The sequence below is a fragment of the Chaetodon trifascialis genome, chromosome 5 (genome assembly GCF_039877785.1).
Source record: "Chaetodon trifascialis isolate fChaTrf1 chromosome 5, fChaTrf1.hap1, whole genome shotgun sequence".
NCBI classification, from domain to species: Eukaryota; Metazoa; Chordata; class Actinopteri; order Chaetodontiformes; family Chaetodontidae; genus Chaetodon; species Chaetodon trifascialis.
In genome coordinates, this window is record NC_092060.1 from 24,591,211 (window position 1) to 24,618,880 (window position 27,670).

A 27,670-nucleotide genomic window follows, 5' to 3' on the forward strand; every position below is an offset into this window, starting at 1 on the left:
AGCCAAATAAGTGCAGTGAACTTAAGGTGATTGGGTGCATTATGAAGAAAAAAACGATGTTAAAACATGGAGTGTATCAGATGATGGGTTATATTTAGAAAAACCAGCAGACAGCCACAGTATCCATCTTTTATGCGTGTCCTCACTGCTCATTCTCATTCCCAGTCTGAAACTGGTTTCGTTTGATCTTTACGCCACTCTTCACTCATTAAATACAAGTTGTTATACCTCGATGGCAGGACAGTCCGTTTGTCAGTGCTTTTCAATGCAAGAAATAGAACTGATTGGACTGATTGACGCTGCGGTTCTGTATCTACGCTGGCAGCAAACTCCAAGTGGTCAATGTAGTAGGAGTAAATTAGGAATCAACTCCAAACTCGAATTGTGTCAGAGGACATCTGCACAAAGTTTAGCCCATCTCAACTTCTACTTGCAATGCCAGGTCTCATTTACAATGGATGTCAGCCTCCAGCACATGTGTGAACAGTGCATAAAACTTTTAGGGAGAAAACAATATGACACTACTTCCACAACCAAGTGCATATTAGTGACATTACTTCCTCCTTTCATTCCCCACGTCCACACACAAAGTATGCACAGACAGTAACTTCAGCCTCTCTCTCCCTTTCCCCTCTTTTCTCTGCTTTGCTCAGACTTATTCTTTGCCCTGCCATGGCAATGCATCAGGAAATGGTGTAGGCCTCTTTGACATGAACTTGACACTTTGTGGATCAATAGGGGATTGAATCTTTACGGCAACAGCTACGTCTTAAATCGACGACTGGCAACTGTTATGTAACTGGGGATAGATCCAGTTATTCTGCTTTTTGTGTTTCCATTCTTTTTTTGTCTTCCACTACATACAAATACCTCAGTCTTGAAGAAAAATACTCTAACATTGGGGTACATCTGATCCACAAGTCCCTTTTAATCTGCGTTTATATGGTCTTTTTGTCAAGTCTGACGCTTGGTATTGACGAACACTACTCATTTGCAGCTGTTCAGCGAGGCTACTGCCATATTTAAAATTACTCACATTCAATCACACTTCAGTATTACTGTGTAGGGAAAAATAAGGCTTGCTGAAACACCCTTTGTCCACACGCTCTTGAAAATTAGAGCAGTCAAACCTGTGCAGCTGGTTTAGGCTACAGACAGAACAGCGTTTCAAATTTTCTAACCTTTATTATTTGTGAATCTATGCAGCTCGACAACATTTCTGCAACCATAAATATCTATAATCTCCTGTTCCAGTGCTTCTTTTCTGGTGGAGTGGACTATCTGTGTATGTAATCTATTTACCAACTGATTACTTCTTTACATGACTAACTTCCTTTTGTTTCTTTTGTTAGGTTTCACCTTGTCCTTTTAAAACACATACATTTTTATTCCACTTGGTTTCATTTGACAAGAGGTTGCACTTATTTAGCCAGGGATTAGACTGTGAGAAGTGGCAATCTTCCTAAGCTTGACCTTTTCTCAAGCTACTCATTGTGATATCCAACTCCTGAATGATACATGGGGCTAAGTCCATCTAGATGATGAGCCTAATTTATTTCCTGAGGTGTCAGTGCTCTAGTCTTCAGGCTATCCATTGCCATTTTTGCAGGGATGTTTTGCAGACCAAAATGTATTGATTGAGCCTTTGCTATTTTTGAATCCATCAGATAATTTCTGGAGTAAGAAAATTCTGTAGGGTGTCATTTGAAGTGTTAGCGTGCTCCAGCTGAACATATCAAAGGTGTTCATTGAGGAATTAAAAACAACGGCACCAACAATACTGAAAATAGTCTTTAAAACCAAAGTATTTATATGTTGTAATATGTAAAACAGTGCAAGCCATTATTGTGCATAGCTGTTGAATGGTCTTTTTGTAGTGCAGATCAACAGTGACCCTACTGGCAACAACTGCATCCAGTTGTTTCTGTGGTTTGAGGTATTGGTTTGAGGTCCAGACACATAGTTGGATTTTGTTGAGTTAAAAGCAAATTCTTACCTCACAGCTCCTACATTTTCATTTGGTGACGCTTATTCTAACAAATTTATTTCAAAACAGGTGAACTGTAATACACCACTTCAGCATGAAAAGTATTTGGAAGAAACAGGTGTAGGATGTTACAAAATATCTGTATATACAAGGTTTTGTCTGGTAGTTAAAAGAGCTACATTATGTCTATCGAAGTCAGCACAAACAGAGATGAATGTGGACACACATGCTGAATTTTCCAGTTTCCCACAGTTGTTTTTCTCAGTGACAGGAGGTGGATTCTGGCAAGAAATGGAAATAAATAATGGGACTGGCAATTCCTGGGCTTCAACCCCAGTTTGTATGAGGGACAAAACTACATCAAGGCCAAAAATGGACAAGTGACAAACCCCTTTGTATCCCAAAGTTCCACGAGTCCATGAGAGCAACTTTAACAATTATTTAAGGTTTGCTTGGAAGCCCATTTCAATGATGGCTCTAAATGGCAAAATATCAGAAGTGCTTTGGGCCAAGGAAAGGAAATGCCGCTGCAGGGGAATAAGCAGATGGAGGCAAAAATACATACAAATATGAAATGAATTTAAATAAATATATACACATATACACGCAATTACCAAAAGGCATCAAAATGAGTTGAATCACCAGGAGGTACCTGTACGTTTTAAAGGTAACTGCTAATCAAATATGTTGAGTCGTTACTGAGGATATCTTGATGTGTTTCAGGTGAGTAAACACATCCTGCATTACTTCAGCTGGATCGTTTTAAAGAATGAACTGCATATTCAACCTCAGGCTTCAGTGATCACTTGGGGGCTCTGCTTTATAATGAATGTCAAAGGTGGAGGTATAAAACAATCCAACACATTAACACTTGTTCCAGTGCCGTAGCTTGTGACTTTTTGGTGCCGTTTGGCCTTTTGTCATGCTTACCATTAGACCTTTACAAAAATCATTAGCCAAGGTGATGTGAAGAGCAATGATGGAATCTATAATCTCTGTCCCTTTATCTGGCTGCTCAATTTAATGACCAGACAGGTGTTAATGATGATGGAGACCAAGACTGGCTCTGGCCAAAGGGCCATGAGCAGAGCTTAATGGGCTGAAAAGCTTGCTTTGGGACAAAAGTAAATTATGGCCCACAATCAATAGTAAGCATGACTGAAAGCCAATGGGGCTTCACTCCAGTTCTCATAATAATAGGGAGGAAATGCATTGATTCTTCCACTTTATGCAACGTTTGATTTCACCTATTGACTTCACTGAACATGGCATTTACCAAAATAATTCTATAATAATGGCAAAAAACACAACAGTGAGGTGGTACCTGAATGACCAAATAGATAAGTAAGTAAATCATTAAAAAGAAACCAGGATGGTGAACTACATAACCACAGCCAGTGTGAGTAAATTTTATATTAATACTAAAAAAAAAACCCTAGAGGAACATTAATGTTAATGTTGAAAACTGACAATGAATACATGACCAAACAAATCTGTTCAAGCTGTAAAAAGATAAAAACCAGCTTGTTTCCTTTTTATTGCTTTATGACTATTCATCGCCAAATGAGTTAACACAATGGTGATTGATCCTATGGCCAACTGATGAAAGTGCTAAAATATTTATATACTTGCAGTATTACAAACTAGGTGTCCTACACTGCAGGAAGAAATGCTTTATTAAGTTGCTGCTAATGCAAATCGAGCATTTCCTACTGCTGCAGCTTCACATTAAAACCGTTTAAATGGCAAAGCACAAGTTGTCTTTTATTATGTAAGTAGTCACAGGAAATGCTAAGCTTGTCAGTGACATAAGCACTAACCAAGACAATGGTCATTTTTGTCATTTCTTGACCGCAGATCAGTTAGAAATTGACAGGGAGTAACAGAACAAGAACGAGCAGCCACAGTGAGATGTTAGATGAAGAGCTACAGGCGACAGGCTGAGGTAACAAACTCCTTTCAGTTCCAGTGAGCCCTGCTGTCTGCAGACTTGTGCCGCGTGCAGCATAAAATCAGATCACAGTTGCCTACAGACTGATAGAAAAAGGTCAATTACTCCCTGACTTCTTTCTTTGTCACCTGTAGTATTAAACCACATTTGCTGACCACAGATACTTGGAAATTTCGAGCCCAAATCCGATAACATACAGTATGAATAGGAGTATGTTTTCCACTTCTATCTGTAAATCAGTGTGTGGTGCTGCCAGATGAACAATTTCACTTTCTCACTCTGCCATTAAGGATTTTAACTCATTATCCAGCCAAGGAGCATAATTATTGCTGGTTGTACTCATCGGTGGAGTGTGTTTGTCAGCTAAATTGTCCATAATACTTATGACTAATGCTACAGCTGCCACGAGGATCTAATGCTTTAGAAACCTCTAACAACTGAACTTTCCATATATTAATGAATAACTTGTCAGAATTTGTATGACCTGTGAAAAAAAGATCTTCTGAAATGCTTTAGGCAACTTGTTATAATGGTGTGACGATTCACTGATCCAAGCCAGCCTTAACATTTAAGATACAGCAACATTGATTCAAACAGCTTGGATAAGGCAAAAGGTGGGAGTGAATCATAGAAAAACAGCTGCAGGCTTCAGCGTATCAGTGCTCCCAGATACATTTATGACACATAGAGCTTTCATTTTTTTTTTTTTTACACATAATTGCAGTTAGCTTTTTTCACATTGTGTGTTTCTCTCATGTGCATTCTAGATTTAGCACCCTCAGTAGACATTTGTCTCTCAGTCTATGCCGGCCTGTCAGTCCCAAAGGTACATATACAAGGAAATCTCTGCATTTCATCCAGTTGTTTGCTGATGTTTAACAGGTATTAAGTCTGCCATCTCATATTGTTCACCATCTGAGTTTGGTTTCTTAGCAAGCTAACATTTGCTAACTAGCCCTGCATATTCCCAGTAGCCTCAGCTGTACGTCATGTTTTTAGCTTTGCAGACACGTGGTCATAAACCTGTGTATTCAAGAAACTGAACATGTTATTGCAGCTAAAGTAAGAATCAGGGGACCACGAAAATGTTAACAATTTATCAGATCTTATCATTGATTGGGTGACCAATCGGTGGATGGTCAGGAGGTGGGCTGGAGCATTTGATTGGCTACAGTGAAAGAAAACTCATCTCAAACATTTAATGTGTAGTATGCATACATTTTATTCTTTTCAGATAGAATTGTATGATTTTCTGAATAATACTGCAGAGATTTTTTTTTTTAATTGCTGATTTATTTTCAATGCCAAAATTTTAAGTCACTGTTCTTGCCTCAGAGTAAAGTGGCTACAAGGATGTGATTTTTTTTAACTTGGAAATAAATTAAGACTAAATGAAATAAAAAAAAATAGTCACAATTCAATAATAATAAAAAATGAGACATAATTGCTGAACTTAAATCAGCATTTATTTAACACATTCAAGCAGCTCTGCAGTGTCTGCAGTGCTATAATTTAAATTAGAAAAATTAATGACTAAAGAAATGTCCACATTAATGAAAAAACTTGAATTGAGTAAACATGAATGAAAAATACATTTCTACTGCATTGAACAACAGTATTTATCAGCAGATAACAGCATTTTCCTGTTTTTCCTGAGAAAAACAAACATTTATGAAATTACATAAATAAATCAATAATAAATAATGTTGGTGCACAGAACAGCACCCAGCAGCATCTCTTTGTTTTGTGCCTCAGTGAACATTTATTTAACACCACTGCAGTATTAACTTAAATACAAAAAAATATGAATTCAGAATGAATGAAAAAAAAAGCTAATCATCCCTGTTGTGTCTGCAGGCATTTTTTGTGGCGTTAGTCTTGTGAGTGAAGGTATTGACAGATTATCTCAAATTGTCAGATATCGACCAAATTAATCAGCCGATTGATTAATCCACCCACCACTAATCTCCTGAGTATCAGCAGGGTTGGCAGCTACATATTCTAATAATAAACTAACAACTAAAGCTGGATGATTATTGCTCGATATTTTCAAACCTTGGCCTGGATTTATTCCGTATGATCAATATGAATTCAACATATTTGACACTGAACATATGATGATATAAACTGACTGAAATCTGTACTGTTCATCTAAAGCATAACAGATGGACATTTGGTAGAGCAAGAGCTGTTATGTACGTATAATTTACCATTACGGGCAAATGAAGAAAACGCTTGTCAGAAAATATTTCTTGTTAAGATCTGAATGGTACCTGTAAGCAACATTAACATCCTTAGCTAGCCATATGTCTCTTTTTGTATACTTTGTGACGTGAATTGCTGAGGAACATTGTAATGTATTGTACTGTATTGTAATACAGAACTCGATCTATTGCTCTGTCTCTCAGTGCTATGGGCAGTTATCGTACAGCCCTGCAAAAAATGGAATTCCAACAATGGCAGAAAGACAGTGGAGGTGAGCATTGTCACTTCACGACAAGAGCCTTTTTCTAACCTTGAAAAACACACGTAGCATCATGTAAACAAGATGTGTAGACGTAAATTAAAGGTGACTTCATTACCATTTCTACTTTTGCTATGAATGCAGCAATAGAGGTCTTTGTAATCTGCAACAGAATACCACCACTAAAGGAACAACAAAACCGTGGGTAACAATGCTATTACTATTAGATCTTCCAACACACTGGCTTGATCTCACGAATCTCAGGTTAGCCCACACAGGAGCTGATAAAAGCCTCTCTGTCTCACCTCAAAGGAACATGCTCTAGCAACTCTCTCTGGTACAAAGTTGAGGAAAAAAAACAAATGTAAAGCTTTTCTGCCTCCATTCTCTGACAGACACGTACACTTTCAGACAAGATGAACTTGCAGAGGGACTTGCCGGGAGGCTGTTACTGCTGACACCATCATCAAATGAGGCCCCAAATGCGTCATTGTAATTAGATGCTGTCCGCGTGACATGCTCATTAATGTGCATATTACACCCCTGTCCCCCACCTTTCCCAATTCTGAGGAGGTAAACATCAACAAATTCTCAAGGTGTTGAGGGGTTAGCTCATTAGCTCATCCATAAATGACAACAGACATAAAAATAGAAATTAGAGAGCTCATTTTCAGACCTTCACCTTGTCATTTCATAAAAAAAAAAAAAAAAAAACGGATAAATTGCTTCATGCTCAAAAAGAAAAAGTCATCTTGATTTTCCTTCATCTGGATCTGTGGAAAACAGGCTTCCTGCTCTACTGAAAACTCCATTGTGTCTTCATGCCACATGGGTTTGCCTCTGTTCAGATCTGCCTCACTGCTTTGCTGTATTTTTGTTTTATTAATGTTAAGTAAAGTAGCAGTCATGTCAATGTTGTGAATTTCACAAATTTGAATAACTATTTCTCTGCAGGATTAATTGATTAAAAACGTGGGCGAAACCTGTGGGACTGGAAAGGTGGCATAAAATAAGCAAGCACACAATGATACATTTTACGGTTAGATAGTTATCCATTTATTGTAGGCCTGAGTACACTGTAGCATAGAAAGCCCATTGAGATTGAGGCTATCTACACAGGCGATTCACTTCTCTTTGTCTAAAAGAAGAAAGGGGGTGCAATTTCTGCAGGTAATTGCTGATGTTAATCACAGTCATATTTGAGAGAGAGAGGAACTCTGTCATTCTTTTCAGCAAGCAAGGCTAGTGGTCAGCTGCCCCTTAACCACAAAGAGCTGCACTGACTAATTACTGCAGTCCAGCTGCCTACACTCTCCTGAGCACTCTCCCGGCTTCTCTATCCAAGCACTTCTTTTCTAGTCTCTTCTGCAATCACCGTCAGTCCTTATCCAGTTGGGTAAGACCATTGGGTTTTGTTGAGATCATGCCTCCTACAGAGTGTTTCTGCTTAGAAATGTAGTTTTGAGTTAACCTAACATCAGTTCCTCTGTTAAATTGCCACTGAAAAATAATGAGTCAACTAAAAAGATAAAATCCAAAATATCAGTTTAATGGGATATAAAGAAAGACTCATTTACACACCATAGAAAGCCATTGAGGTTGCAGAATTAATGTCTGTCTTTATGTTGGAAAGTCAAACTAATTCACTGTTTTTGTGAAGTGTGTACATGGCTGACAGTAAATGAAGGCATTCATACGTCTTGCCTCAACATGACGCTTAATTCAAATGAAATTCTTTGCTTAATAGGCTACAAGGTTGAGGTCAGAGCCATTATTTGATTAGTTTCAACAAATACACATTAGCCAGAGAGAGGTCTGTTGAAGACAGGAATACTAATTTTACTGTTTTCAATTATATGGAGCCCATTTTCAGTACTATTCAGCAGAAATCAGCAGAGGTCTGAAGATGAAATACTGCCTATCTGAAGTGGAAGGGGCAGTCTGGGAGTGGGCTGCAGCTCAAAAGAGAGGACCAGCATCACACAATTTGTTCCTAGTTCCAGGGACTCTATACCTATCCATCCAAGTTCTCTATCTAATTCACTTGCCCGCATGGCCATGCTGCAGAGCAATAGTATTGATTCTTCTTATGTTTCCATTTTTTTTACTTTCCTTTATAGTGAACCATCTCTCCATCTCAACCTTTCTTTTTTTTCATCTTATTGAAACAGCGCTTTCATCTTGTTTGTATGAAAGAGATCCACCAGCGATGCCTGAAAGTCATTACCTGCACACAGTTCTTGTTTGGATTATACCGTAAAGTAAAAGAGAAACAAAAATATCTAAATCACCTTAACAATATGTAGCTTCAGTCGAGGGGCGAAAATGAGTTTGTATTTTGTTTCTTGTGTGTTGCTCCAGGAACAAGCTCGCTTCTCTTTTCTTTTTTCCCCAAGACCCTCTCATCCAAAAATCTTTCTACTTTATGAAAGAGTGACCATGGGTCTACTGTTGAGCTACGCCAGTCGGCTGTGTCCCAACATCCTGAAAGCAATCTATATAGGATCCACTCCCTTTAGGCACTTGGGAAGCTCACTTAAAGACATCAATACTCTGGGAAATGAGACACAGAGCAATGGCTTCAGAGACTGAGATGTTAGACGGCTGACTGAGATGCCCTTACATCTTACTTAAGGTGGTGCTGCTCAGTGCAGTGGAGCTCATTGAGTGAATTGCTCTATCTCTTGTTAAAACATCTGAAGTGAACTGAACGGGATGCAGTGTTTTCCATTAATTACCGGCCCGCCACTGCCTTATTTGTCCTGCCAGTTTCATAATGAACCCGAAATATTTTTATACTACCATTGAAGATCTCCAACACTGTGTCATGCACTGTTGCTTCAGCAAAGCATCTCTCACTCCCAGTCAGTCCGTTTCTTTCAGTTTTCAGCAACTGCTGTTAAGCAGCAGAAACCTCATATGTTTCCATGTAAATTAAAACTATGCATTTGGCTGTTCTACATGAGCATCAACTGCAGTGTTTTAACAAGCAGCTTTCTCAACATAAATACAGGATATAACCTTTGAGTTCACTGCTGGTGAAGCCAGTTGTGTGTGAGTAACTGTATTCAATTTGCCCAAAATTCACAGAAACTCAAACCTGCCCTCGACAGACTGTCAGCATTGTTGACAGATACTCAACAATGTGCTTCAATTAACTCCAACTTCCAGAATAATGTTTAAACACTTTTTCCATCCCTTGTTCACAGCTCAAGCCACTCAGGAGGACACGGGGAGAAGGATTAATCCTTATGTTGAATATTCAGATAATTTCCCTGCCGCTCTCCTGGAACATTGCACTGTCAATCAAACGCCAGCCATTCTGTCCTTGCTGTCAAAGTCCCCTTACTGCCCTGGCAACAAAAACAACAAATGCGCTGGGAATAGAAATCAACTGGCATTAGGAAGACAGAGGAGGGACTTGGAGATAGCCGAACGAGTCAGTGATAAAAGCACCACAGATTAGTTGTGACAAATGGCCTACAATCTATCAATTTCCAATTTGAACAAAAATTGATGCAGTTTGAAAACACTAGGATGCAAAGGTTGAGCAAGACTGCCTCAATCTGATGAATAGCTGTTATATATTCTCAGATGAGTGATACAGTAATAACAGACATACAGTTGAAATGTGTCTCAGTGGGTGATTTGAAAAGTTCCAACAAAGCATGCATCATCTCTGTGTCCGCTGCAACTCTCTGCAATGATTGATTATGTTGTCACAACGCCCCAGCATTGTCACAACGTGGCTCCACTCTGTTATCACTTCAGCTCAAATTTATGCATTACTTGCTATCTACACATTCACGTCTAACCCAACAGGCAAGAGGGTTCTGCCATACTCTGTCAGCGGCACAGAGCGACACCGCAGCACCGGCAGCTCTAACATCTGAGAGAAAACAACAAGAAGCACCAGCGCAAATTCCACCGTGTCAGATCGATGAGATCTATTATCACTTGTCTTTCACATTCACCCCGCTGAGAACAACTGTCAATGGCTCCAACTTGTGCTCAACAAACTATCCTTTCTTGTGTTAAAACTGTTTTTGGAAACAGTGTTACTGGGTGGTCGTGAGGTACAACCCAAAATAATAATTAAAAAGGTGAATGTTAACTTGAACTGCGAGAAGTAAAGATATCTAATCTACTTTTTAAAGGTGAGCATGTTGACATGGACATTTCTGAGCATAGCGTCTTTTGATTCTCTGGCTCATGTCACAATCGTCTTGATCTGCTGCTTACAGCTCGGTGACAACGTAAAATAAAGTCTAAACCTATTCAGGTTTCTGATCTGCTGATCTGTATACAGTCTAGTGCATTTCATGCTCTGCCAAGTCTTTACCCTATGGCAGGATGGTGCTGAATGTCTGCTCTATGGAAAAGCGTCTGGTGTGGCTCTACAGATGTTGCTGGGCACCTGGTGGGACTGAGGTTGAAAAGTGACGATGACGTATTGAGAGAGAGAGACTCCAATGCAACACACAGGTCTGCATGAGCAGGAGGTATGCAGCTGGTGGCAAGGTAGGCTCCAAGGTTTTAGATGTACTGAAACATGTTCTGTGTGCCTGTTGAGAATGTGCACATTGCAAAATATGGCTATAACTAATCCTGACTTTAATCTTTTGACAAAACCTGAACCATGAATGTTCCTGTGAAGTATTTTGTTGTATTGTCTTCACTGCAGTGCAGACATGCTAAATCCACTTTGATAAAAAAACTTGTTTTCTTTCAACAGGATTACAACTCCAGACAGGCCTGTCTGTATCTTGCAGCTGCCTTTTTGCTTGTGCCCAGGGCTTCATTAAACCCATCTCAAAGAAAAATGTAAGATCTTCAGTCTTCATTGAGTGCACAAAGGCATGTGTGCCAATCCAGAGACAGAAAAACAAGCTGCATCGTGCATCATGGAACAACAGGGACACTTAAATGGAAGGCTGTAGGAAATGTAAAACAAGTACTTCTAGGATAGGGACAGGCCAAGCACGGTGTGGGGTCTTTTTGCAATGTGAATCACACATCACCCATTTAGAAACCATTGCCAGTATTGATTACCTCACCTCCTCTTGAAAAAGGTACTTAAACTGGACCTAATCAGCCGTACCAAGTTGAATTTCTACTCGATCTTGATGAGAGAAGGTAGACAAATTATGCAGGGCTTTCAAAATGTACCACTTCAGCCTGTCATTATTTACTTTAAGAGGATATCTGTAACATAATGTCTGATCTTCAGGAGAAAACACAAGGTGGAAGGAAAACGTCTCATCATGTCAAAGGTTGATTTTGAACCTTTAAGGCTGTCCTTTTTGGGTTTCCACTTTTGTGACATGTGATGACAACGTTAATATATTGATTGTCAATAAACACACAGTAGACCCACCATGACACACAAAGCTAGGGATTGAACAAAAACAGCAAAACAATAGTTCTCTGGCAGAAGCCACTGCAGGTAGTGGTCCCTACTTGTGTGACTACTCAATTGCTCATGTGACCTGATGTGATGGTGATATGAAGCCCACAGTTTGATTTGTGATTTGGATTATTGCAGGAGGCCTGAGGTCTTGTTGGTAATGTATTGCTGGTGTATGTGCTGGGAATAGCATGAATTGAATAAAAAGCAAGAAACAGGAGTAAGGGTGAATTCAGTGGAAAATACATATGGACGACAGGCAGGAAAGCAGATGGGTGGCTGATAAGTAATATAAGGTGTAGAGGAATGCATATTTAGTATTTTATCAAGACCTTTTTCTGAAGACTTTTTTAATGGCACAGAGAAAGATGTGCAATATGGGTATTCCTGGCCACCTGACAAATGTTAAGTCCAATATGGAGTCGCTGTTTACTTCCTGAAAAAATTGCTAGATGCTGTATGCAGTCAGGGTGATGCTCAACCATACAGGTAATGTGTGGGGCCAAGAGCCAAAGCAATGAGCTGGAAGATCTAGTGGAAAAAAATTAGCTGCAGAATAAGGTGTTGCCTCACATTAGCATGGTTAGAAACCCTTTCACATTACATCAATACACAGCAATTCAATGTTAATATCTCATGTACTGCTTATTGAGCTACATCTATCAAAGCAGCAAAGCAGATGGTTTATATGAAAATGGTTAATGCTTTCAACAGCAGCCGTGGTTTCTTTTACATTGTGTGTCTATGTGTAAATTTACGATTCGTCAAAGCAACTCAATGTGTTGGATATGGTTTATTTTTCATCAGAGAGGAATGCAGGATGTCATGCAGTATGTCCAGTATCATTATATTGCATTGTTTCAACCATGGGTTTAAATACCAACTGCAATTAAAAATTTGTCAAAAGTTTATTTGTTTACCAAATATTACACTGCAGGTGTTCAGGATGGTGAATCAGTGAAGCAGGATTAGCAATTTAAAGAAGTACCTCTTAATTCCAGAGCCTCTGGCTGTCACTTTCGATGTCAGGTTCATCTAAATTCAAGGTTAATCCAAGTAACTGACATACAGTATGTAAATACTACAAAACCTTAAAAAAAAAATCACCACATTTCACCAAATTTCACTCGATCTTCTATGTGATAAACACGTTTCAACAGTTGGCCCATTAATTTATTGTGTGTCCAAAAAAATGAGCGATGAACAATGCATTTGGAAAGAAACACACAGTTTACAAGAAAGAGCTTTTTTTGGAGGGGGGGCATTTACAGTTCATGAGGGTTCAGCTTGTACTTGCTTCCCATATGACCAAAGCAACTGAGATACACCAGCGAGGGAAACAACACATGAGCTGATTTTTCTGCATCTGAGTTCCCACAGTCACACACATTTACATCAGCAGAGAGCAAGCAATGAGGAGAAATGGTTTTGGAGAGAAATTATCTTTAAATCATCTTTATTCTGATTACTTCTGCGATAATAAACCATGTTTATATACTAGTTAGCAAAACTTGCATATTAATCATGTCATATTGCTAACCATTTCCTCCATTTTGAAGTGCAACCCGCTCTAATTAGCTGCGTGATGAGATTACAGACAGTGGAAGGCAGCTGCCTGTGGCCTACAGGCTGGTGGGATCGGAGGTAGCCAGTGGTGGCACGTGGCCTGCTGTCTCGCTGTCTGAATGCATCTTTCATGCCACCTACAAAGCTCTTACAAAAAACTGCTCTTTCAGCTGGCAGAAATGACAGTCACTGGGCACAACACCAGACCTACTCGAATCAATGAGCAAATCTGAGATGTGGGTTGTGATTCCAGGGTCTGAAACCAGGGAAACATTTTCTCTGCAGCTTCACAGAAATGATACACAGTTTCTTTATGTCATTTGTCAGTTTGAGGAGTCATGTACAGTGTTATGTAGAGAACCTCCTCGTATCAGCTATCTGTGTTGCACCTCGTAAACTGTGTCAAGCCAGAGACGTCTATAAATAAACTCAGTAATGCTTCAAAACAGTGCTAAACATTTCGGGCCTGTGTTCATTTTAGCATATTGGTAATATCTCGGTTTTCTGCTTCTTCAATGATAAAGATAACAAAAATGTTATATTCCTTCATTAAAAGAAACTTTGCTGACTCAAACTGCAAGATTTATTTCTTTTTAAAAAGCGCATATCAAAAGATAAGGGGTATGGCTCAGATAATTGGGGCGGTATTTGCATCTTTAAGGGAAGTCACCTTCGCCTCAGGAAATCTTTTAATAGAATCCTCAAACACTGAAGGGTTTCAGTGAGATCATCAAATAAACAGTTCTTTGTTCCAGTTTTATCTGTCAATGCATAAAATCCCATTTATTTTATTTTTGATCCATATCCACTTTGCCATCAAAAAACAAACTCTGCTGGCAACAAACATCACTTGATAGCCTTCAAGTGACAACCTGACGCGGCAGTCGGTGTCTGTGGAAATGAACCTGAGGTCGATACCCAAAAATAAAATCTAGAGAACCATCTTTTCAAATTCATTATGTTATCAAGTGACACTTGCTGAGCTACTAAAAGATTAATGGTTTGAACGTGTACAGCAAAACTAGCTTTATTTGGCATTGATTAGGACTTAATGCATGCAACATCACGCCCCCAGTAAATCCCTCAGCATGCGCTTACAATTACTTTTCAAGCTGTACAATTACTTGAAATGTCTGTTTTCCATTTCTAAGAAATGATACATAATAGTCTCTCTTGAAGACCGAAAAAAGAGGTTCTTTGGATAATTTCAGGCACACTGTTGACCCTTCCCTCCCTCTTTCACTGCACACAATCAAACCCACTTTAACGCCTGCTGTTTGCGTTTCACTAATCTAACATGTCCATTTCCAAGAGAGTAGCAACAGCACGAATATTCCACATGTGATTTTCTTTTGATGGCGGACGATAAATTGTCGGTTGCACCTCCATTCTGTGTTCCGCGCTCAGCATTTCATACGTCTTCGAAGACTCACAAGCTGCCTGAAACGCTACAGTTCGTATAGATCATTTTTATTGTCGTCACAATACCAGTAACTTCAGGCTAGTAACACCAACGCCTGCTTCCATTTCGTCACTCTCGCCAGAGCCATCAGGTTTTTACTAGATCCTCATAAACCCCAGGCAACATTTCCACCCTCTCTTTGATTAGTCGTGTTGGCAATTAAACTGAAACAACCTGTTCATATCTTTAATACAAACAGCATCCATGTAGCTCCCACTTAGACTATTTAAAAAAGGGAAAAAAGATAATTAACAAGAGATGCAATAACTGGCTGCATCATGCTCCAGTGCTTTCCGTTCCACTGTGCCACGCTCTCCCCTATAATGCAGCCAGTCCAATCTGGGACTGCTGAATGGGCACAGCGTTGGCATGGACCTGTGAGCTGCTCTTATCATGTTAAGCACAATGACTGGTATTGGTACAAGAGAAAGGCTTTAATGATTCTGGGTTTGTGCCCTTGAGCTGCAGTCACCCTAACCAAACCTTGTACATGCATGTTTAGCCCTCAGGCCACAAGTGTGTGTGCCTCCATTTTGAGACCATTCTTGAACAACAAATAGAGACCTGTCGTATCATTGTGCAACACCTTAATGTAACATTTATAAACCGTGTCACTAATTTTTACTGAGGCAATCATATCTTACAAGTGTACTAACTAGTCGGCTTATGCAGCCATAATCCTGCAAGCTTTTGTATATCAGTACAGAATTACTGCTACTACTATCAGATTTTCAATGCCACAGAATGATGGCATATAGCATATGGCTGCTCTAAATACTACAGATTGAAAACTTCCAAGAGGGGTGTACAGTAGTGCGTCAGAAATTCAGTGCTAACAATCATTAGCTCTTTATCGCATCTTTCTGTGGTGCTGAGTTGACAAAGAAACGTCAAAAGCAATGTTATTCTTTTAATCTGTACTGACTGTCGGCAGACTCAAAAAAGCTGTATGTGAAAAGAACAGTGTGTTCTGCTGGCCTATTTTGAAACGCCACCCACGGATTCACCCGCTATCAGTGCACCTGCGGGTGAGTTTGTATATAACTACCATCTTCAAGAGGGAATCTGACATAGTGCAAAGATGCCAGAAGCTCTTTCAATCATGTCAGAGCTCCCACAGTGTCCAAACTGCCTCTCTTCCTTATAAAATATGCACAGATAAACAGGAAGAAGAAGGAAGAAAGAGTCAGGTTATCATCTTTGACTGCTATCTCGCTTTCCACATCCATTTCCCTAAATGAAAGGCATTCGTATTTTCGGAACAGCTTTTCTGTTAAGCAGGTAGTGTCTGGCCCTCCTTGACTTGTGTGCGTTCATGACACTAAGTATATTCATCGCCAACATGTGGTTATCAAAATCTTTAGCAAGTGATGCATGAAGCCCTGCTGTTTTTCCCCGAGGAACACATTTAGTCATGCTAATGCAGACACAAAAGATTAACTTACCATACTGGAACTGAGGCAAAGAACATGTCTACTTTCTGCCAGGAGAGTGGATAGGTGCCTACACAGATTCACTCTGGAAGACAAAAAGAAAAGACTTCTGTAAGGACACGCAATAATGACTTGTGTTATTCACTGAGACAGACACATCAAAAACATTTGGGATGTCAGCACGCAGGAAGCTTGTGTCATCCACTCATTGTACTCTACGTCACATTGGGTGAGAGCGTCAGCTGGATGTCTAAAACACAGATATAAATCTGAGACTTTATGTAACTCCCATCCATGCTCCCCTGTACTGTATATTAACAAAGAGAGGACACTGTTAACATAGTACAGCAGAACATAAGAGTCTGTATATTTATTGAGACAATATCCTGCAGGACTCCAGGAAGGCCTTGACTCAATTCTGCTGAACATCCTGTTATATGAGCCTAGACACACACTCTTTTCAATGTGGAAAAATCAGAGATATACTGTGTAGCACAGTCACACCCCAGTTTGTAGCCTCCGAATCATTTGAAACCCATCAGCTCCAACATCTTTTGGTTTGTGATTGATTTTATGAGAAATTATTACATAAAAATACCCTTCAACTGGATTGCTGGTTGGGTGACATGATGATGTATTCTGAGACAATGAAAGTTTCTCTATCTGGATTTATTTTGCTGTAATGTTAATATAAGGTGTAATACCTGCCATGTCTCCAGCTGCATTGGAACATTGCATTACAGAACAATGAGCAGGACGGGCAATATTGGATTTATCATATTTTTGCATCAATGTGCTGAAATGTCTTGATTTGATTCACTGGATCAGGAGAGAAAATTACATATACCTCGTTGAAAAATCGTATCCATCACGCCCAACCCGTCTGAAATTATGTCACCAATCCCTTTTACGAAAGCCTCATGGATATTTTGTACACATTCAGCGTACGCATGTACACAGACTGTCAAGTGTTTTACAAACAACACAAAAAGCACTTGTTGTCATTTCAATTGAGTTGCTTTGCCAGTTGTTTTCCCATAGGAAGACTAGCAGCAGCACTGGTTGGCTTCGACTGCTGTCAACCTGAAGCACTTTAAACACTAAGAAATATGCCTGCGTGTGGCAGCAGCAAACAGTTGCTGCTCACTGTGGAATGTTGAACTTTTGTTCGGAAAAATGCTTTCCAAGTCTAACAGAGACGCAGCTTTTGGTTTGCATGATCGTTTCCAAAGACTTAATAATCAAATTTTTAACTTTTATATGTTTCATTATGTCTGCTATATTTGATGAAATTGTGTTTGAAGGGAAGAGAAAAATAACAAGTAAAGAAAAACCTCAATCTGCCATTGACTGCATCTCTGCCTGTCTGACAGCAGTGTTTTGAAATAATGAGATCTCTGGCATGGTTTACCCTGAAAGCTATGAGGCAGCAGAAATGAGGATGACAGGAAAAGTCAAACAGCCACAAGAGTTTTTAACATTTAATGATTGCATCTGGGCTTAGTATTGGCTGTAGTCTTCACATTCTATAGGTCTAACCACTGTCCTGTCTGTTTTAATCACAGCCTTGTGAGGATTATTCAGGTGAAAGAGTGCCACCGCCGCCTTTTTTCCTGGATGTGCTGGGTGATTCTGGCCCTTCTTCACAAAAGGCAGAAGAATGGTGCTGCCCTGGAAGCGGATTTGGGTGGAGTAAGGGTGAGAGGATGAGGAGAAAGAGAAGGAGAGGAGGGGGGATGAGACACCGCTGGGATGAAATCTTGAGTATGCCAAGGTCAGCAGAACTCACACAGGCTGTGAAATGAAACACTGCCAAACACACACATACACATACACGCACACGCACACACAGACACACAGCAACCCATTGCCCATATTAGCTCTTCCCTGAAGACAACCTGCTGAGAACTGCTAAATTACCACTGGGCTCGCACTCGCCTATATGTGCCGGTACACCTACACAGACAAACATACACACTCTCTCTGTCTCTCCCTCACGTTATTACTGTGGTCTCTGGTCATTTTGAGACATTCACCTTTCCCCCCGGCTCTCGCTGCATTGAGATGAGGTCTATCCTTCTCTGTGAATGCCAAAATACTCAGGCTTTCATATGATGGCGAGCCCCCTCATGCCAGGACCTTGTTAAAACTCTTCTGCCTTTGTTCGACTTAGCTCAGGTGATTCCATACCTGTTGGGGTCACATACGGTGTGAACTGGGCTTGTCGCGCTGTTTATTTCACCCAGAGCACGAGCGAGTATCAGCGCTGCTGACTTCAAAATGCCTTTCCTTTGGCTACTTTGAACAAATGCTTTTAAGAGAAGCTTGGCTCTACACAATAACACGCTTCACACATAAAAGCTTTAACCAAACATCGCTGACAAAAAAAAGAGTCTAAATAAAATACAGGTCTCACTTTTTTTCTTTTTTTTCACCTCCTGTATACATTCACCAATTGCTTGTCTCTAACAGAAGCTGGATTAATGCGGAATTTAACGCACTGCTACACTGGCATATTCCCCATTTCTTTTGCCAACCAGATAAGCTTCCATTTAGCTAAAATTACACCTTCTGCTGCACGTCAGAGGACATTACATTCTCCCTCCCACTTGCAACTGCTATTTATTTTTGTGAATATCACTTATATTTTCTACCGTGTTGCCGATCAAGTGGTAAGTTTTATGTTGTGTTTGCTGAATTAACTGGGTGTTTCTGAAAACAGTTAGATAATGACAGGATATACAGTGCAAAGAAAGTTTCCATCACACTATGAAATGACTAGATTATGTTTTTAAAAAACAGGAGACGTGTATGCAGGGAAATAAAAACCTGTATACTGTTTTCTGTCAGGTGGAAGCATCTCCAGTTCCTCAGAGCTACCGTAGCTTCATGATGATAAACATAAATCCAGTCAGACCTCTGAGGAAATGCCAGGTGCAAAACAAACACCCAGAGAGCGCACAAGAATGATATATATGAATATTTATTCCTGTTGCCTTAATTATGGTGCAACTAACTAACTCTTACAACTGAAGACAATTGGCTATTTCTAATTATACAGGATGCTTTTGAAAAGTAAAAGTAAAAAATCTGTTACTGGCATAAACAGTGAGTATACGGGGTTTGTCGTGAATGCAGTGGAAGACTGGCCCGAGCTAACATTGGCCTGGAATATTATGCCAGTCCAGCCCTGCCAGGTAGGACAGCCTGTACGGACAGTATATGCCAGGATTCATGCAACTGTGAAGTGACACGAATCCTTTCTCTATGACTGAATTCTCACTATAATTTTGGTAACACTTTGTTATACTGTTGGTTTGGAGCTCACATCCCACACATTATGCTACCACCTTCCTTCCCTTTAGCAAAACTGCAAAGGATACGCACTTCTGACCCTCATGTTCCTTCTTCATCCATGCCATTTCAGAGTCTCCCTTTTATTTTGTGGTAAACACAAGGAAAACTCCCAAGCTGTACACTGCAGTCATGCTCCGGAAGGAATGTCCCAAAGTGTACTCTAAAAGGTTATTTAGTGTTTCAATATAATCCATATAGTCCATTAAAGACTCATCCTTTAGTCCTCTTATAAAATTTCAATGAGAGACAAAAACAATGTTCTTGTTTGGCTGCATGTTGAACTAGTTATCAGTCTTAAAACATTAATGTTTATTCATAATAAAGGACTCAGTGCAGACAGGGAGAAAAGGGGAAACATTTCAACATCACTGTGGGTATTTACCCACCATAAACAGAGTGCCTTTTGTAATCCTTTCAAAGGCCTCCCTTAACTACCGAAGTGCTTTTTGTGATGTGCATTTTTTGTGCTAATACGGATAGGGTGTTCTGCAAAACAGTCTGATTTTAGCATAGCATTTCAATCAATCACTGCCTTCTAACTCTTGATCAAAGCATATTAAAACTACTATGAAAAATATAGATTCATAATTTTGTATTTCCTGTCGCCTGATTGTACTCATCACCATAATTTCTCTGGAGTTCCCTGAAGGCAACAGGCGCTTAATAATTGATGGGCCTGAAAGCTGTTTGGCTCTGTGAGGGAGTGTCTGCAACTCCCTTGGGAAACAAAAAGCACCAGCAGCTTTGAAACCAGCGGAAGCAGGCAAGCCTCAGTTAGAATTAGCATTGTGTTCTGTCATGCCAAACATTTGGTGCTGAGACAATGCAATACAGTTTCATTACAATGACGGAGCCTCGCAGGCAGAAACATCAAAGGCCTGGTTTGCTTGGTTTTTCAAGACAATGAAGAGATAGAGATATAGTTAAGGCTAATTTCAAAGAGTGCTACTGACAGTTTCATTAAGAACATGCAAAGTTCTGAAATAATGATTTGTATAGCATGCACCTTGAGGTGGAAAACTACAAGAAACAAGAGAACCCAAACATGCTGGAACAAGTCCATCAATAGCGTGTAATGACTGGTTTGTGAAACTATGTATTTTTTACTTCCTCTTTTACTTTTACAAAACAATCTGTTCTGAGACAGGAGCTCATCGTAAAAACAACTGAGTACAAGTTGGGCTTCCATTAATTATCAATCATGTAGCTGCGAGCTGTGTGTCCTCGTGAGCGTGGCTCTTGTGTTGCAAACTTTGGCAACAACTTCTTCATATTTAGAAATCTAGACTCAACTGTCCCAAGTTCTGACAAAGAAATGTTTTTTTTATAGCTGACATTCACATTAAAACAGCATTCAATCACGGTTGGCCTCATAAGTTCTAAAGCATCTTGCCCTGAAAAAAGCTTAACCAGTCCTGATTGAGATAATCATATAATTCAATATAACATCTGGAGCAGTCTTGTAAACAGTGTCACCTTTCCCACTGGGACCTTTGCAGGTACTTTTGGGAGGTTTTAAATCTGAAGAATCAGTATGTAGGCCACAGCACAAAGGTTTTAGAAGACAAAGTGAACACGAGATTCACGTCAAGGTTTCTAAATGTCACAGCACAGACAGGCAGTGTTGGAGAGATCTGCACACTGCTGAGGGAAAATGGTGGAAATCAGGGCTGTACAGTGCAACATATATACGACACAGGTGTTCTGGAAAGCAGAAGGTCTGTGCAAAGAATGACTGCAGTGGCGCCTGTGTGTTACAGCTACATTTGCAGCAGGCTTCATAATTCTGTTTTAATTACATTTAAAGTGAAACATTCCCATTTTGCTCATGTTTAAGTCACACATTATGTATACAAACTATATGACCAGTGTATCAGCAGGGCTGTGCAGGGTTGCAGTCAAACATTTACACATTCTGCTAAACAAATCTTACACTTTGTTAAGAGGAAAATAAAGTGAAAATAAATGATTAAATGGTACCGAAGTCATGCTCCACTCAAAAATGCATTTTTCTTTTTGCTCTTGCGGTTGAATTTTGAAGTGTGATGTGCAAACTTAAAGCCTCCAGTACACATACATTGAGAAGTGACTTTTCAGTGAAGACACCTTGTGTCCAGCAGCTAAAATTTGGAGGAGTAATCACACATTCATAGATTCTTGAATTTTAAATGACGCAGAAGGAGTAGATGTTATTTTAAGGATTTTACTAAAACTTTTATCGTAGAAAAAACACTGGACACAGATTATTATTCAAAGCAGAGCATATATATACACCTTAAAACATGCTGGAGGGGATGTTTAAGTGCATGGCATGTTTTACAGTATTATGTCAAGAGGGAGCTCGTATTTTAAAGACAGCTTTACATAGGTAAACAGACGTTAGACTTGGGGTGTGATGGCATATCACGCTGCATTGAGATTGTTCAGCATACCACTGGCACTATCAAGCAGCCTATAACCTATAACAGCCTATGGACGCACAGAAAAGGCTCTGATTCTTGGTTTAATAAGCTTTTTCATCACCAGTCTATGAAAAAAATACTGTACTGTGGAGAGGAAAGAGAGGCAAAGCCGGCCACGTCGACTGTCCTTCCCACAGTGGCAGAGTGTCATGGTAGATGAGAAACAATCACCAATTCAGCAGGAAATGAAAACCATAAAGTAAAGGCTCCATGTGGACAGTAAACTTTGTTAATCTCTTGGTTTGGTGTCTGGTTGCTCCAGACTGTGACTGACTTACACTGACTGTGTTCAACACTCAGTCAAAACTGAGATGAGCTGCTTAAAAGTCCAAAATGAAGGCTATATTCAGCGTCCCAAAATCTGATGTGAAAGTCAAGGAGATCCAGCTTTCCTCTGATATGTGCTCATGATTATTGTCATTAAGCTTCATCACATTAAGGATTCCATTTCTAATAATAATAATCCCATCTTGTATGTTCCATTCGAACTCTCTGCAACGTAGCCTAAACCAGAGGTAAAGTTAGCCAAAACATTTCCACAGAAATGAACAGAACTTACTCATTTATCCAACTCAGAATCAGTCCTAATTAGTTACAGCTTGCTGCTGTGCTGCGGCAAATCATGATTTGATAATGTCTGCTTCAGATAAAATCAACATAAAAATCAGATGAAGTTGGAGAGACACAGAGGGTTGTCCTCTTAACCCCAGACAGAAGCTCCCTCGATGTTTTCAGTGGATTATGTTCACCTGTGATTCGTGCTGCTCAGACTGACTCGTTGACAGAGGATCACAGACCTCAGACCTCTCCAAAATCCAGCGAACCACATACACAGCTGGCACAGCGTGGACACATTCATTATTTATATCTTTCGACAGGCACCAGCATTTAGAGGTTACTGAAGTTGTGTGCTTGTCCAAATCCCATTTTGTATTTGTTAAATGATAAAAGGATTATTAAAGGGCTTAAAGAAAGGCCTGTTAAATATGCACAGGGGAGCTGCAGAGTTCAAATGTATAATTAGTATTTGCAGTTTTTGTTGCCTCATCTTAGATTCCAAATAATAAGTATGAAGATTAATTAGATCAGATGATGTTACAGCCTGATATTTATGTTTTATAACTAAACCAGTTACATGACGCTTAATCCTGCAATGTGTGACTGCAGATCACATGCTGCATTATTGAACTGATCATTTTAAAATGCCAATCTGTGAACAGCCACAGTCAGCATGTTTCATTTAAATTCATACATTTGTAGAAAAAGCTGTGACGCTGAATTTGAATTATAGCATAGGATCCCTTCATGGGACATTTTATATTTTAATATAGTTTCTGTTAAGATGCAAAATGGAGATGGAGCTACTGCAGGTGAGAAAAGGTTATGCTCTGTGAAGAGATAACATTCAACCATTAATAATTACGCATTACGACCCAGGTCTATATTGTTTCTCAAAGGTGACGCACCTTTACGTGCAGAGGCGTGCACAAAATCATTTGGTTCAGCTATATTTTTCTCTCTTTCTTTGTTTTTTTTAAAACATTAAATCTCACCCTTTCTGACTGTTTGACTGTACATGTGGGTTGGTACATCGACTGTGTTTTTCAAATGCCCTGGACAAATTTCTTGTAAGGGAGATAATAAAGGCTAATTCAATCTAATCTAACCTGTGATTTAATCACAGCTCAAATGTCACCTAAGATGCTGCATCATGGTGGTAATTGAATCATTATTTTATGATCGCGACACCATCTGTCTCTCTGTGGTCACCTATACTGTGCATGAATTTCAGCCTAATTCACAGTTAAGATGATCTTATTTACGTGTTTTTGTGTTTCAGTTGTCAGACAACAGAGTGACTTAGAAGCAGATCAAAATAGGTGGTCATGGCTCGTAAACAGCTATTGTTAACCAGCAGTGCTTGCAAGCTACTCATCAAATCCAAATTTTATGACCGTGAAATACGCTGATGAAGTCAACATAAATGCAGGTTAATGACCGAAGAAGTATCAACATTTAAAATGAATGTCCACATAGAATTTGTCTTTTAACTTCTACAATATTTTCTCACACTGTGTTAAACATGATCCAGTAGATAGATTTGGAACTGATTATGGTTATTAATCAAGCAAAGCCCCTATATGACATGAAATACATCGATTCAAAAGCACTGATACTGCTTTGGGACTCCTCATCACATACAAATAGAGTGGCATGAGGACGCCACTTTGTAACTCCCGGTGGCAGGAAAGAGAACAGTATGTTGGGTTGAGGTGAAGCACACTGTGTGCTTCCCTGGAGAAACCTGCAAAGGTGCTGCAACCAGACGGTGGTGGAGAAGCTGCAACAGCAACATTGTACTGCCCAGCAAAGAATATGTCATGGATGATTTAGAGGTTTTCCACTCAGGTCTGGATCAGAAATCATCATTTTATTGCTCAGCCCTATGTTGGCTTCCTGTAATCAATGAAAAGTTTTTTACAAACTACTACCAACTGCTTCCAGCTGAAGCAAGAATACTGTAACATTTGCATTTAAAATCCCTTTCTTATACGGCATGAATTGGATGTACTAGATGAGATGATCATTCAGCCTACGTATACATTAAGCAAGTTAATGTCTGAGAAGCGCCTGTGTTGAAATGGTAATTTCAACACAACACTGCCATTGCAATATTAATATACAACAGATCTGCATAGCCATCAGAGCATAAAGTCTAATCAGAATCATCACATGCTGCGAAAAACACACTGTAAATGATTATGTTTCCCGTTTGCTTTTGTGAAGATCTTTCATTTTGATGAGATTTGTTGGACATTATTTCAAATATACTATGATCTTCCAAAAAATGCATCACTTGTATCAACTTGCGTCTATTACTTATGAAAATAACTGAAGAACATTTCAAACTTCCAGACAGAGTGTAAGTCTAATTAATTTCTGAACAGTACTTCCACTGGACTCATTTTAATTACTTCAGACAGTATTGTATCAAAGAAAAGAATGAATAAAGCAAATGGACAATATATCTGAAATCATCACCCTATAAATATATCTTAAAAATGCTCTGAGATTCACTGCAGAGTCGATACTTTTCTTTAATTGGGGCTTCAGACAAAGCTTGGGTTATGTGATTGTTTTGTCCATCCATTTATAAAGAACATATTTCTGTGTTTCTGACAGAGCCTGAATGTTAAGAAATTCACTGTAATTGGAGTCTATTATGTAAAAAGTGATTTTTTTGTGTACATTTTGTGCTCCCAGTAATTTCCTCTATTGCCACCAATAAAGGCTGCCCTTATTAAACTATTCTGTACTGTAGTCTGTGTCGTTCTCTCCTGTGAAGGTGTTGACCAGCAGTATCGCTCTGGAGCAATTTTTTTGCTAGTGGGTCTCCAAAGGGTCTCCAAAGGGTCGCCTTTGTTTGCATGTGGGGGTGCACATGTACGTGTGAGCAGCAAGTGGCATAAAGCTGCTGAAACAAGCAGGAAGAAAGAGATGTCTGCAGTACAGACCTAGGATATCGTCATCAGAGAAGATATCAAGGATCTGCTGATGCCTATGGGTTGTAGGCTTCAGGCAGTTATTGACTGCAAAGGACTTCTGCGCTCATGTTTCCTGATATTGGGGTCGATGTCAACATAGCACTCCAATCCCTGCACCTGATGTGTGTACGAACCCTCAAACTAATGCTGAGAGCCATTATTTTAGTGTAGTCAGTGTTTCTTTCCCACTCCTGCCATGAGGTCACATCGTCAAAAGCATGGTCCCGAGAGAATCACCACACTCCCAATGTTTATGGCAGTAAGTGACTGTTGGTTTCCCCTTCCCACCTCTTCTTCTAATTATGCACATATCTATTTCTGACAGAATTTTCAACTACAGTTATGTTTCTGCCAGAATTCATAAATTTGCTTCCATCCTACGCTAGCTCGCAGGATGCCTTAGAGAAGGTTGTATGCCGCTAACTGGATAATCAATGCTTTTAATACCCTGATGAGGAAATGCAGTGAATTTTAGATTGCAAGTTTTTTTGTTTGCATGTTGATTGCATTTCCTTCCTCACAAAACATGAAGCTGAAAGTATTTTAAAGCCTGCATACTTCACATTTACATTTACTAGTGCTTACAAGTGCTTTTGTTGCCATATTGCTGCATTATTTGGCAGACAGTCTTGAAGTCAAGAACAGGTGAAATCCCCACAAGATGTGAAGACCACACCTGTGAGACCAAAGGGATGAACAGGTCAACCACAGTATGCCAAACTAATTACAGGAGACAAACGAAAAGGATTAAGCCACAAGTGGGATTCAAGTCAAAGAGCCTCTAAAATGTGGACTGGTTTCCCTCCAAAAGTCAGAAAGAACAGTTCTCTGCCATGAGCCATGAAACACCAATGGGTAAAACACACTAGTAATACTGCTGAACTGTCTCCACAGACACACAGCCATAGTTTAACCGTCCAAATGACTGAATTTTAAAAACATGGACAACTGATCAGTTTGCCTCAAATCCTCAGAGTGCTGATTGTACTGGGCTAGGGCCCTGACAAGGCACAATTAGACCTCAGCTACTCAATCTCCTACTTTCCCTCAGGAAAGAGAGTGACTGCAGCTCAGCTGACTGGGTTAAATAGAACTCAGACAGGAGTTTTGGAAGAAATCCAGAGCCAGGAAAGTGGACTGCGCCTTCCACTCCATGTGGAAATCATCAGTCACTGTGAAGCTCACCTACATCTATGGCAGAACTGATGGCTGATAGAAATCTGGTTTCATGGACAAGCCAATTTGAATGAACCAACTTTTGCCACTTTTACCCAGGGTGCATGCAAGACCATGTTCAGGTCCAACTCAGAGAATGAGGGTCTCATTATGAAAATTGTGAGCCTCTGGTCACCCGAGAGGAATAGGGAAATTACAAAAGTAACATTCATGATTGCAGTCCTTGCAGGGCAGCAATCTGATTTGTATGCCTGCAGATATTTGTGCAGAAACTTGAGGATGCCTGCTGTGGCAGTAGAGCGAATCTAAAGACCAAGCCCTGGAAAATGGCCTCTAGGGAGAGAGAGCGAAGCACCGTCACGACTAGGTGTGAACATTGGAAGACAAGGAAGGAATAAAGGGAACGGCAAACCAAACACGGTGGCCACAAACTGACAGCCAATATTCACATAACAAGTGTGCTCAATGATGTAACCCACAAACGTAATTCACACAATACACCCTGAACTAATAAGCCACTTTAGATACGTTTTAGTGTAAAAAACAAATAATACAGACTTTGTTTTTTACTGGATCCTATCCAAATGATGTGGCCAAATAGCCAATGAGACTTTTCCAGTGTGTAGTGGTGAGGTTGCAGGTCACAACCAACTGTGTTCCCCTTGCCTCACTCTCCCAATCCAAGTGAGGCCTGAAAAGCTACTGTTTGGTTTGTCTGTTCTGGGCTATTGCAGAAATGTGCCGGTGTAACTGGTGGACTCCACAGAAGACTTCTCTGCAGATGTAAGGAGTTCATTCAAAGGTAATGGAAACAACATTTCTAAATTTCAGATGATTATACATTAATGAATGCTCATGAA

At 39.8% G+C, this 27,670-nt stretch overlaps 1 protein-coding gene across 2 annotated transcripts in view; it reads right to left on the minus strand.

The window, feature by feature from the left end:
* Positions 1–27,670, minus strand: part of lingo2 (leucine rich repeat and Ig domain containing 2) — a 203,296-nt gene that overhangs the window by 150,246 nt on the left and 25,380 nt on the right. For both annotated transcript variants that reach the window (XM_070962111.1, XM_070962110.1), the window contains exon 2: positions 16,283–16,355. The gene's annotated coding sequence lies outside the window, so the exon portion shown is untranslated. The remainder of the gene's footprint in view (positions 1–16,282; positions 16,356–27,670) is intronic.